The sequence below is a fragment of the Fusarium oxysporum genome, chromosome 5 (assembly GCF_000149955.1).
Source record: "Fusarium oxysporum f. sp. lycopersici 4287 chromosome 5, whole genome shotgun sequence".
NCBI classification, from domain to species: Eukaryota; Fungi; Ascomycota; class Sordariomycetes; order Hypocreales; family Nectriaceae; genus Fusarium; species Fusarium oxysporum.
In genome coordinates, this window is record NC_030990.1 from 4,497,938 (window position 1) to 4,508,179 (window position 10,242).

A 10,242-nucleotide genomic window follows, 5' to 3' on the forward strand; every position below is an offset into this window, starting at 1 on the left:
CACCCTGCATATTCGTAGTAGGGTATTTATTAATATTAGGGCACAAAGAGTATTAATAGTTCCCCGTATCTAGTAAATCTTAGCTATAAGTTTAGCCATACTAGGTAGTGCTCTAGTATAAGGAGGTGCTAGTCTAGTATTTATATTACTAGATATCTTAATAGTATAATATTACTTAGTTATTTAATGTAGTATATTCTAAATAAGAGCTATTAATATGTAATAAATGTGGTTTTAAATAGGGAAACTAGTTTATACTAGGTTTATATTTATAGATAGCATAGGGCATTAATACTAAGCAAGTTAGTTATTACATCTCTTAATAATTAAGTAATACGTATTAAGCTTATTAATATAAAGAAGTCTTATTAATAGCTAGTAAGCTAAGTTCTATCTAGTGCTAAATAAATATGTATATATATACTAGGTGGCTTATAGTAAGTTAAGCCTGGCTTATAGTAAGTCGTAAGTCTATATCATAAGCCGAGTTGCAAGGCTTACGGAATGTTCTAGGTTAAAGCGTGAGTCCTTACGTGATTGGTGAGAATAAAGTGGGGTGCACGTGACGTAAGCGCTTTTACCCGTTAGGTCGTAATATAAGACTATACTTTCTAAATCTAAAGAAATAAGCCTGGCTCCTCTAAAGGCTAACTTAATATTTCTTTTAGTTATAATAACTTAATGCATTATATAAAAGGGCCAGGAAGAACTTACTCTTAGAAATATATATTATAAAGTATCTAATTAAATACTTAATTTCTTAACTATAAGTATTTTTAAGTAGGGTTAAAATACCTAATATTAAGAGGCTAAAGTAAATAAGATAAATAAGGTAATATATAAAGTATAATAATTTTATATTTCTTATAATATCTCTTAAAAATTAATAAAGTAATAACTTTTATAGCTATTAAGAATTAGAAGATAATAAAAACTAATTAATTAATTACTTATATATTAGTTAAAGTGCCTTAGCTCCTTAAGACCTATCTTATTATTAATCTAGCTATTTTAGCTTATTATAATAGCTTAATTGCCTAAAAGGTTATTTTCTTAGTATTAATTAGTAAGGTAATATTAGCCCTTACTAATAATAAATAGCTAGATTACCTAGCCTACTATATTAATTGCCTAAATAACTATAATTTATTCCTGGTTTCTAAAGGCTATATTAATTTAGGTTATTTATGCCTATTTATGCCTATAATAACTATTCTGCTTATAATTATGCCTATAAGGAAGCCAATCTTATTAAAGTTCTAGATATTATCTAATTAAATACTATACTTTATAATTATATTTTATATAAGCCTAAACTAGCTATAAATAATAATTAAATCTTTATATTTAGCTCTCTAATAGTTATATCTCTGAAATAAATATATCTTTAACTCTAGTTACTACTTAATAAATTTATAAGCCTAGCACTTACTAATAGGTAGTATATTATAGTTAGTAAGCAGTTAATTAGCTATTTCTTTAATAGTATATAATTAAGAAGGAAATCCTTATATATCTAAGTTAAGAATAAACTAAACTATAATTTTTTCCTTTAGATTTAATAAATAGTATAATTTTAGAATCTAATTATATTAAGATTAAAGACTATTTTATCGGCGACTTAAGGTTATATAATTAACTTTATATATATCTATAGTGCATTAGAGGCTTAATTTAGGATTAGTTTAAAGTGCCTAAAGGGCAAGAAGTATTTTAGCTTTATAATTTAGGTCTAATATTCTTAGTGGTTAATAAATTAATTAATTAAGTGAAAAGTTAGGTATAAGAGGGAAAAGTAGTTTATATGCTTAGATAGTTTATATACTTATTATATATATTATTGTCACGGGCTGGGCTCGGTAGGGCAGGTGAACGGGGAACGCTTCAGGCAGAATACGGTCTATTGCTACGGATAGGCACTGCAGGCAGGTCAGGCTCTATTAACAAGACGTAGCTCGAGGAGCTACGTTCAGGAACTATCTGGTCGGTAAACAAAGTCTCTGCGATAACGTATCGCCACGTGATCCGGATCTACCTTGTTAGTGGTCTAGGGTAGGCCAGTCTGGTCGAGCTGTGACAGTACCCCCCTCTCTTAGCATCGAGCTCTGTCGAGATAGGTCACTGTGGTCCAGGTTTATCGGGATATCTCCTGTGGAAGTTAGCCACAACCTCGGCGGCGTTCTCCACATAGTCTGCGGGGACTTCTGTTGGGTCTGCGTATCCAGCCCATTTCACGGTATACTTCAGTCTAGGACGGCCTCCGCGGCCGCGTCTGTCCCAGCGGAAATCTACGATATCTTCGACTTCCCACTCCTCTACTCCTTCAGCTTCGACAGGCGGCGGCGGGTCTGGATTCTGGCCCGGCAGCGGGTCGGTAGCGGCGGGCTTAAGCAGGTTTGTGTGAAATACCGGGTGTATCTTCATACTGGCAGGCAGTTCCAGTCGGTAGGCGTACGGGGAGATAACCTTCGTGATCTTAAGCGGGCCGATGTTCTTCCAGTCTAGCTTCTTCTGCGGTCTCAATGTCTTGATGTTTCGGGCGTCTAACCAAACGTGATCTCCTTCACGATATTGTCTGGCAGGTCGTCGGTGACGGTTCGCTTGGGTTTCGTAGCGGGCTTGCGCGGCTATACTCTCGGAGCGTAGGTATTCCAGTATCTCATTCATTTTTTGCGCGAACTTCTCAGCGTCTCTTGTGGCAGGTGTTCCTTTGACTGTAATTGTAGGCTCGAAGCCCATCCGCGGGTTGAATCCGTAATTCGCGAAGAACGGGGACATACCGGTCGTCTCAGACTTCAGGGAGTTCGCAGCGAACTCGGCCAGAGGGAGCCATCGGCTCCAGTCATCTTGTAAGTAAGATACATAGGCTCTCAGGTACTGTTCCAATATCGCATTTAAGCGTTCTGTCTGTCCATCGGTCTCGGGGTGATAGGCGGTTGATAGCAGCGAGTTGATTGATAGCTGCTGGGTAAGCTTCTTCCAGAACTCAGCCACAAATTGGGGTCCCCGGTCTGATATAATTGTATGTGGGAGGCCATGTAGCTTCCACACCTCTTTCAGGTAATAACGGGCGGTGTCTTCTGCATCACAGGTCCCTTTACAGGCGATAATATGTCTCATCTTCGTGAGGCGGCAGGCTATAATCAATATGGCGTCGTGTCCTTCGCTGGGCGGCAGGTAGGTGATAAAATCCATTGATATGTGTTGCCAGGCTCGTTCAGGTACCGGTAGGGGGCTTTAGGACTCCTTGCCTTGCCTCTCGGGCAGGATTGGCTCTTCGGCAGGTATGACAGTTCTTAACCCATCGTTCAACATATGACAGCATTCCAGGCCAGTAGTAATCGCGGGAGAGTAGATCATAAGTACGGGCGCGCCCTGGGTGACCAGCTATAGGGTGTTCGTGGCTAGCCTTCAGGGAGTGCGGTCTTCAGGGGGTCGGTAATTCGGAATATAAACGCGGTCTCGGTATAGCAGTCGGTCTTGTATTACTTTGCATTCGGCAAGTGTGATCTTCGGGTGGCGTGGGGCTCCTTCTTCTAGGGCTTGCAGTATCGACTGTAGATCTTCATCGGTCTTATAGGCTTGGTCTAACAGGCGGCTAATGTCTTCTGGTAGCTCTAAGGAAAGGATGGGTTCCTCTATTGGTATTGAACCTTGTCGGTGCGGTTGTCGGATGCGGGCTCTCTGGACCTTTAACGGTGGAAGTTGCCAATTCTCCTTCTTCAGGACTACTTGGCTCTGGTGCGCCAGGCGCTCATCCCCCTCTTTAGGGAGGTCCTCTGACCTCCTGGTCAGGGCATCGGGCTTAACTCCTTGCTTCCCTGGTCTATAGGTGATCTGGAAATTAAAGCGGGACAAGAATTCAGACCACCTAGCCTGCCTCCTATTCAGCAACTTCGTGGTCGTGAAGTACTCGAGGTTCTTGTGGTCTGTAATAACTCTGATAGGTGAGGGTGCTCCCTCCAGTTCAGGTCTCCATTCTTCAAAACAGCGGATAATAGCCATCAGTTCCTTGTCGTAGATCTCGTAGTTACACTCTGTAGCAGTGTGCTTCTTTGAGAAGAACGCCACCGGGTGTAACCTTCCTTCGTTATCATACTGTGAGAGTACGCCTGCTGAGACATAATCAGAGGCATCGGTCTCAAGGATCACGTCCTTGGTCCAGTCAAACGGGCGTAGAATTGGTGCCGTTATAAAGGCTTCCTTTAACCTTACAAAGGCCTTCTCGCAAGTATCGTCCCATATAAAGGGTACATCCTTTTTTGTCAGTCTATTCAGGGGTGCTGTGAGCTTTGAGAAGTCACGGATGAACCTCCTATAGAAGTTCCCGAAGCCAATGAAGGCTTGTACATCTGTCAGGCAGGTCGGTGTTTTCCAGTTCTTAACAGTCTCAACCTTCGCGGGGTCCATTCTGATGCCTTCCTGGCCCACGATCAGGCCCAGGAATTTCGTCCCTTTCACTAGGAATTCGCACTTCGATGGGTTTGCGAAGAGCCCAGCGGATCTCAGCCTCTGGAGCACCAACTTGAGGTGCTCTATGTGCTCCTCCCGGGTCCGGCTGTAAATCAGGATGTCGTCTAAGTAAGCTGTACAGAATATATCCAGGTGCTCTCGCAGAGCGTCGTTAATATAACGTTGAAACGTTGCAGGGGCTCCTGTCAGGCCGAAGGGCATGACCAGGGACTCATATAATCCGAAACGGGTCCGGAAGGCCGTGAGGTATTCTTGGCCCTTCTCGATCCGGAGGTTGTTAAAAGCGGATACAATATCTATGCGGGAGAAGTACTTCATGCCGGACAGGTTGTTCAGGGATTCCTTGATCAGGGGTAACGGGTAGCGGTCCTTTACGGTGATATTATTCAGGGCCCTGTAGTCCACGCAGAATCGTAGCCCGCCGCCTGGCTTCTTGACAAACAGCACTGGGGAGGCGACGGGTGAAGAGCTAGGTCGGATGAATCCTTTGCGCAGGTTCTCATCGAGCCACTCTCGTAGAGCTGTCAACTCTTCTCGGGACATTCCATATAGCGGGCCGAAGGGCAGCTTCCCTCCGGGTATCAGTTCAATGTGGTGATCTCCGGCTCGGTGCGGAGGTAGCTTCTCTGCTTCTTTAGGCGAAAATACGTCCTGGAACTCTCGTAGTTCCTCGGGCAGTCTCAGATCCTCACTCTTATTCTGTAATGCTCTGTCTATCTGTTCCAGGGTGACAGCGAAGAAGCGACAGCGGGTTCTCCGGCTATATAGTCTGACAGCTTGTAGGGATATAGGAAGGATATCCTTCCTCCTCAGGCTTTGGGGAATGTTCTGTTCTAGCTGGCGGAGGAATTTCTTTGGGACGGTCTGTAGGGCTTTGATTTTTGTGGGCTTGGCTGGTGTATTACAGAACTTCTGACAGTATAGACTATTAAAGGTAAAGGTGTGGGCTGCGAAGCCTACCTGTGGATCGTGTTGCTTTAACAGAGGCATTCCTAAGACTATAGGATAGCTGGCTAGCCGGGTGACGTAGAATAACATATTCTTCTGGTAGTGGTCGGCGATACGGAGTCCGGCACGGACGTAGTGGGTGATCTGTCCACTCTCGGCAGGGCGGCCATCGAATACTTCTATTTCGAAAGGCCTCTTCAGGGGGCGGAATTGCAGGTTCTGGGACTTAGCCCAGCTTTCATCAATGAATCCTTTCCCTTCTGCTCCGCTATCTGTCATAGCGTAAGAAGGTATTGGTTCCTTTCCAGTTGATATTAGGTTAGCAGGTAAAATCATTAAGTTAGAACGTTGGTTCCCTTCCTCTTCAACTGGAATCCCATGGACCGAGGCGGCAGATAGTCTGATCTTCAGTGCGGGTGGTAGTGAGGCGGGAGCCTGCCGCCGACTTAGGACAGGCTCGCCCCGTTTTCCTGGTGCCTTCGTGAGTTGCGGGAGTCGGATCGGTCTAGAGCCGGGGATCTTGGAGAGGAGTGACGGCTATAGCGGTAAGGGCTCTGGGGAATAGCTGCGTGTCGGAATTTAGCAGGCCGGGTGTCGGGTTCAGGGCAGTCGCGGAGGTAGTGAGATGACGACCCGCAACGGAAGCACTGGTTATTCTCTCTGCGGTAGTTCGGGCGGATATAGCGGCGTTGATTGCTTAAGTCCATGGGGTCTCCGGCAAGCTGGGGATTCTCAGGGGGGCTTCGACCCCTACGGGGCGAGGGGGACTTCCTCTCTTGTCTCTCGGCCCGTGTGCGTGTAGGACCTACACGAGGTATAGGGTTCGACCTCTTAGGGATATAGGGTCGGCTCTTCTCACGGTATTCTTGCAGGCGTATATCCAGTTCCTTGAAGTGCGATACTAATGTATTATAGCTGTAATCGGCAGGGGGGTTATTCAGGAGCATCTCGGATAGCTCTTTCGATACGGCCTTCTCGAGGAAAGGGGCCAGGGCATCTCCCTCAAGGCCGCTATCAAGGCTCAGGCTCTGAAACTCGGCATAGAAGGTAGAGAAGTCTCTATCTCTCTGTTTGATAACATCTAGCTTCCGTCGTGCTGTTCTGGCTTCGTTCGGGTCCCCATAGGCGCCCTGTAGGATATCCAAGATATCCTGATAGTCTGGAAGGCGGCAAGCTCCCTTAAAGATGTAAGGTTGTATGAGCTTGTAGGATTCCTTGTTCAGTCGGCTATTCACATAAGCCATACGGCTCACTGCAGTCGGGTATCGGTCTTCATTAACGGTTAGTTTCTCTGTAATGGCATCACGGAAGCGGCGTAAGTCTGCGCGGGTAGCTTCAAACTTCTCAGGGTCGGGTAGTCGTTCTGAAAGGTAGGCGGAGGCGGTAGATCGGGTAGTAGGAGGCGGAGCCGCTCCCACAATCTCAGCTGCTTGCGTCTTAGCAAGGGGATCAGGCGTAGCGGAGGGCGTTAGGGCTGATACAGTAGGTAGTCTAGAGGCTATAGCTTGGCGGGCTTCATCCCGGGCCGCCTCTAGTTCCTTTTCTTTCTTATCAAGCCGGTCCTCTACCCATGACCTCTGCATCATGGCGGCGGACTTCTCGATCTGTACCGCCTGTAGGGTGTTCTGGAGGTTCAGGATTTCCTCTTGCTGGGTCTCGACCTGGACTTGGAGCTCTACGAGCTTCCTATCGGCTGCGACCTGGTTGGATTCCTGTTCTTTCATCCAGGCGTAGGCGTCGCTTAGGTATTGGTACCACTTATCGGGGTCCTCTGCATAGCATGCCTCATATTCGGCGCGGCTTCCTGGGATAGCGGGGGGAGTCGGGTGGGCAGGCATTGCGTTCGGCGTCCAATTGGTGGGAGCTACGTAGTGTCACGGGCTGGGCTCGGTAGGGCAGGTGAACGGGGAACGCTTCAGGCAGAATACGGTCTATTGCTACGGATAGGCACTGCAGGCAGGTCAGGCTCTATTAACAAGACGTAGCTCGAGGAGCTACGTTCAGGAACTATCTGGTCGGTAAACAAAGTCTCTGCGATAACGTATCGCCACGTGATCCGGATCTACCTTGTTAGTGGTCTAGGGTAGGCCAGTCTGGTCGAGCTGTGACATAAACTAAGTTATATTAAGTTTATTGTTAGCAGATTATATAAGATATATAACTAAGCTTATTAAAGTATTATATCTCTTAATAGTAAATTTAATATATATTAGGCTTAATTAATATAAAGAAGTTTTTATTAATAGCTAATAAGCTAGCATTTATAAAAGTTATAATAAAAAGCTATAATTAATATATTAAAAAGCTTAAAAAGTATTATTTATTATAATATTTTAATAAAGTTAAATATATTAAATTAATTAACTCAATTTTTATAAAAAAAGCTTATTAAGACTTAAGTTAATTAATACTTTTATTTTATTAATATAATTATATTATTTCTTATTTATATTAAATTTATTATATATTATATCTTATAACTTATTTAATCCTCTTTATGTTATTAATACTAATATTATAACTTTAAGTCTTAAACTTTAGGTAATTAAACTTATATAAAACCTAATATATTTTCTTCTTAAACCCTATAATTACCCCTTTTCTATCCTAAATATTATAAAATAATATATCCTTATTCTAGTTATATTTTAATAATCTAAGATTATAACTAGCCTAATTTTTACCAGGGCTTAGCCTTTTTTAGTACCCTCTTGGCCTGCCCTTAAATAGCCTTAAGCTACTTATTATATAAGCCGCCTAGGCAAAGGGCCTTAAAAAACTTTATTTCCTTCTAGCTTAAATTTACCACTTAAGTTAACTTCCCTTTTAGTATATTAAGTTTTTCTATCTTAGAATTAAAAAAGGCTTCTTTAATAAGAGGGTAAGGGTTATAAAAAAGGTATATAAGCAGGAGGATTTTATAATTAAAGGCTATTAGCCTAATATAATTAGTATTATCCTTATATAATTAGGCCTTTTTTATTTCTATTATTATATTATAAAGCTTATTATAATAATCTTCCTTAATAGCTTAATTAATTATATTAATTATATTATAGCCTTTTATTAAATAAGGCTTATTAAGATTAGGTATTTATAAGCTTCTTTTAATAATAAGTATTATTATTTTTTTAAGTTTATAAGTTAGCCTTAAAAAATATATCTAAGTATCTTTAAAGTCTAATATAATTTAAATATTTATTCCTCTTAGCAGGCAAAGCTTTGTTAAGTTAATATTATTATAATTAGCTATCTTAATTATAGCCTAAACCCTAGCTATATATAACCCAGCTAGAGAGCCTTATTTGCTTTTTAGCTGGCCCTAATCTTCTTCCTATAACCCACTTTAAAGGCTACTTTTTTACTGACCCCCTGTAGTATGCTTAAATTATCTACTACGCTTCCACTTTTAGATTAGCCAGAGGCTAAGTAGTAAAAACTGCACTGCAAACTCACCAGTAAGTAATCTAATCTAACTTCCCCTCTTCTAATTATAACTGCTAATAGCATTATAGCTTTACTATTATAATACCTATTATTAGGAGAAGCCTATAAATACCTAATCCTAATAAGCCTTATTTAATAAAAGGCTATAATATAATTAATATAATTAACTAAGCTATTAAAAAAGATAATTATAATAAGCTTTATAATATAATAATAGAAATTAAAATAGACTAAGGAAAAAAGGATAATACTAACTGCATTAAATTAATAATCTTTAGTTATAAGATCCTCCTGCTTATATAGTATTACTATAAGCTAATTAATAAAGGCTTCCTTAATTATAAGATAGAGCTGCTTTATAAGCTAGAAAGGAAGTTACTTAGAGGGGTAAATCCAAGCCAGAGGGAAAGAGAATTTATTAAGGCCCTTTGCAGCGGCTTATACGATAAGTAGCTTAAGGCTATCCGAGGGCAGGCCAAGAGGGTACTAGAGAAGACCGAGCCCCTGTGATATATAGACCAGGCTGGCCATGGTCTTGGACTACGAGAGCGCAAAGACGAGGGGGGCGGCGTACTGCGATGTAGATAGAAGAGGGGTAATTACAGGGTTTAGGAAGAAAATGTATTAAGTTTTATATAAGTTTAGTTACCTAAAGTTAAAGACCTAAAGTTATAATATTGGCATCGGCGGCGTAAGGAGGGTTAAATAAGTTATAGGATACAGCATATAATAACTTTAATAGATTAGCTAAATATTAGTATATTATTAATATAAATAAGGGAATAGGTATTATTATAATATAACTATAATATTATTAGTAATTATAATTAAAAAAAGGGAAGTTAAATTAAATTACTTATTATATAATAAATAATTTAAGTATATTATAAGGGTTAGTATAAAAGTGGCCTTTAAAGTAGGTTATATAAAGAAGATTAAAACTAGTTAAAAAGTAAGTAAGGCTTTCTACTTAGGTTATATATAGCTAGGTTTAAGTTATAATTAAGGCAGCTAATTATACTAATATTAACTTAGTAAAGCTTTACTTACTAAGAGGTAATAAATATTTAAATTATATTAGACTTTAGAGATACTTAGATATACCTTTAAAGGCTAACTTAGAAACTTAAAAGAATAATTATATTATAAGTTATTAATTTATATATATATTTTTTTAAGTATATAAGTTAGCCTTAAAAGGTATATTTAAGTATTTTTAAAGTTTAATATAATTTAAATATTTATAACTCTTAGTAAGTAAAGTTTTATTTAATTAATATTATTATAATTAGCTGCCTTAATTATAACTTAAACCTAGTTATATATAACCTAACTGTAATAGTTATATAAGCCATTAAATCACAGGGCAAAAGA